This window comes from Hevea brasiliensis, chromosome 15 (genome assembly GCF_030052815.1).
Source record: "Hevea brasiliensis isolate MT/VB/25A 57/8 chromosome 15, ASM3005281v1, whole genome shotgun sequence".
Classification (NCBI taxonomy): domain Eukaryota; kingdom Viridiplantae; phylum Streptophyta; class Magnoliopsida; order Malpighiales; family Euphorbiaceae; genus Hevea; species Hevea brasiliensis.
Genome location: NC_079507.1, coordinates 27,577,377 through 27,580,942, shown reverse-complemented (window position 1 = coordinate 27,580,942; position 3,566 = coordinate 27,577,377). Strand labels below are relative to the sequence as shown.

At 37.4% G+C, this 3,566-nt stretch overlaps 1 non-coding gene across 1 annotated transcript; it reads left to right on the top strand.

Annotated features, from left to right (window-relative positions):
* The first annotated feature begins 462 nt into the window (after positions 1-462).
* Positions 463-569, top strand: LOC131174305 (small nucleolar RNA R71). The gene has a single exon (XR_009144553.1). It is a non-coding gene; the product is annotated as a small nucleolar RNA R71 (small nucleolar RNA).
* The last annotated feature ends 2,997 nt before the right edge of the window (positions 570-3,566 follow it).

Sequence of the window (3,566 nt, the reverse complement as noted above, 5' to 3'; positions counted from 1 at the left end):
AAATTTGGTTGGTTCCTCCATCCAGGGTTGTAAGTATTTAAATATGGATTGTTGGGCTGCCTCTAGTTGAAGTTTCCTCCATTATTCACATAGTCCATCTGTTCTGTGGAGGGTTCATTGAAATTGTTGTATTCTGAACTCATGTGTCCTCCTCCATAGCTGTCCTCATGTTGACTATTTGTACCAACTGCACTGGCTTGCATTCTTTCAAGTCTCTTTGTGGGTTGATCAAATTGAGCATTTATCATGCTTAGGGCATCAACTTCCAGGACCCCTGCATTTCTCCTTGCATTTCCTCTTTCATTTGACCACTATAATTATGGTATGCAACCCTTTCTAGAAGTTCAAGTGCTTGTGTCATTGTTTTCTCTATTAGATCACCTTTTGCAGTTGAATCAACTATGCTCCTTATAGAGGGTAGTAACCCAATTATAGAAATTTTGCACTAATAGCCAATCTTCTATGCCATGGTGTGGACATTCCCTCTGCAGGTCTTTATATCTTTCCCATGCGTTATAGAGTGATTCTCCTTCCTTTTGTTTGAAGGTGTTGAGCTCAAGCCTCAGTTTTTCAGTCTTTGCAGGTGGAAAATACCTTGCTTGAAAAACTTGAGAGAGGTTTTCCCAAGTGGTGAACGTTCTAGCCGATTGAGAAAGTAACCACTTCCTTGCTCTGTTTCGAAGGAAGAATGGGAATGCTCTGAGTGATATTGCTTGATCAGACACTCCATTCATCTTGAATGTGTCACATAGGGCAAGAAAGCACTGGAGGTGATAGTGTGGGTCTTCTATTGGTGAACTTGCAAACTGGGTTTACTGAATCATTTGGAGCCATGCTGGTTTTAATTCAAAGTTGTGGGCTTCCACTGTGGGTCTAGTGACACTGGGCTGAAATCCTTGGACAGATGGAGCTCTGTAATCTCTCAAGAGTCTTTGTCTGTCATTATTATCGGCCATGGTTAGAATTTTAGGATCTCCTTGATCATGCTTTTGATGTTTCCTTTCCCTCCTGATGGCTCTCACAGTTCTATCTATCTTCGAATCACAGTCTAAAATTTCTTCTTATGGCCTTGTTCTGGTCATATACCAGATCAGGCACCTGAGAGAAAAGAAGAGAAATACAACTAGTGAAATAAAATTAGATAATAAATATAATTGTCTAAATCAGCTAAATTGTATATCGCTTGATATTACTAAAGCCAAAAATCCCCGGCAACGGCGCTAAAAATTTGTTTCGTTGGTTTTACAACCCCGCAAGTGCATGAATCACTAACAAGTAATAAATTGATGAGTAGAGTATCGTTCCCATGAGGAATTTGATTAGCAAGTACTAATCTACACAGTAATTTTGAATGTCTAGGCTATCGAATACTAAGGGAATAAAGTTTGTTAACCTTAAACACTACAATGGTAAACTTAAAGTGAAATGATTTATTTGAAACAATTCTGGAATTAAGATTTCACACTTGAATCTTACTAGGGATGTTATCTCGTTTATTTACTAAATTGAGGATCGTTTTCCTTGATGGAAATCAGTCCTAAGTTATCCTAAATCCTCTCTTAAGGCACCTAGGGTGTATTCTAATTAACTCAAACCATACTTTCGTGGTGATCAAATTAATTAAAATCCTTTAAGATCTTTGACCAATTTTGAAGTTCCAAAAAGGTATCAGCCTATGTCTAGGTCAGAATTGCTAGGTTTAAGATCTTGATTTTCTAATATTAATCTTCACCTTTCAGTCCTTCAATTAACATCTACAATCACGGCTAAGTAGGTACCAGCACATAACATGCATTAAGATCACAAGAAATTAAATCAAGGAACGAATCTCAAATCCAATAAATACAACTTAGTGTTTATCCATAATAATAATTACAAGCATTACTATCCCAAATTCAGAATAAGAAAACTACTCACTCATGGTGAGTTCAGCAAACATCATGTTAAAAGGTAAAAATAGTAAAATGAAAATTATGTAGAAGAAATAAAATAATTAAAATCTGTCTAGGGAGATGAAATGAAGGAACCGAAGAGAGTTTGCAGCTTTGATCTTGTGGAGCTTTAGCTGGAAAACTCCTTTTGGTACTGATGTTTCTCTCTTCAAGACGGTTGGAGAGAGTGTAGAGTGTGGATTTCTCTCCTTTAAAACTCCTCCAAAGTGCTGTCAAAAGATAAAAGGAAGCCCCCTTTTTATGATATTTTCTCTTTTCTTTATAATGGTTGCTCTAGGGTTAGGTCATTTTGAGTCCAAAAGGCTTTAGGAGTCTCATTTGAATCAGAAAACAAGAGCGAGAATTGAGTTACAAAACTGGCTACCACATAGTACATAGCCCTTGTGTCACTACACGGCCCAGGGTCATGTAACTTGCTAGAGTGGAACTGCGGAGTCTTGTATTGGCACAGAGAGTTACACGGGTCTGTGCCAACTACATGGGCCTGGTTACACGGGCTGTCTACTCTTGTTCCCATAAAGTTCTTCAAGCTTGTGCCCAGCAGAGACTTACACAGGTCTAATTACATGACCCGTGTACTTTTATTTCTCCATTGGCTATGTGGCTTTCTTCTAGCAGAAGGTTACACAGGTCTGGGGCTTGGCTTACACGACCTGTGTACTTTGTATTAGCAGCAATACTCAGTCTCTTGACCTCTCCAAGTTTCCTTTTGCACTCCTATACTATGGGGCTTTATCCAAATACCTGAATTGATGCAGAAAATGTAACACCCTTATTTGTATAGCCTAGTATATTTCACTGTTCCGGTGACCGGTGTCGGTCCAGATAATTAAGGGGATTAGAACCACATTTAAGTCAATTAGAGAAGCCATAAACACAAATAATTAGTAATGTTTAATTAGTTAAGTATAAATAAGAAAAACAGAATATAAGAGGTTAAACGAGCCGAGAGTCACAGCGATGGGTGACCTCCTCGGGAACGACTGCAAAGTCATTTTAAACTCAAATTTTGAACCGTAAAATGTGACGCCGTGGTCCTTAGGACCCTTATGAACACAGTGGAAAAGAGAAAATCACGAAAAAGAACTATTAAGCCAGTCAAATAATTAGGTCAGGGAGCCGGAAGAAATATGAAATTATTTGCAAACCGGGATGAACCGGTGAGGGGTAATTTGGTCAATTGACCCCGAGAGCTGACTCCTGACCTAACTGTCAAATAAAATCGGAGAAAAGAAAATTTCGGAATCGAGAATTAAATTAAAGAACTAATAGAAAAAAAAGAAAAAAAAAGGGAAAATGAAAAAGTAAAAAGGTGATGACATCATGCATGATCTCATGCATGATGCCATAAAAAAATTTATTAATTTATTTATTAATTTAGATTTTTATGGTCTTCCATAAGCAAAAATTTATAAATGAAAAGAAAAGAAAAGAAAAAAAAAAAGAAGCTCTTTCTTCTTCCTTGCCGCCTGACCTTCTCCCAAAATCCTCCATGAAAATTCTTCATTTAAGCTTACACTTAAGCTTAATTTTCCTTCACTCAACCTTCATAACTCCCCTAAAAACCTTACTAGAGATTGTTATTGCAACTTAAGAAGAAGATTACAAGAAGAA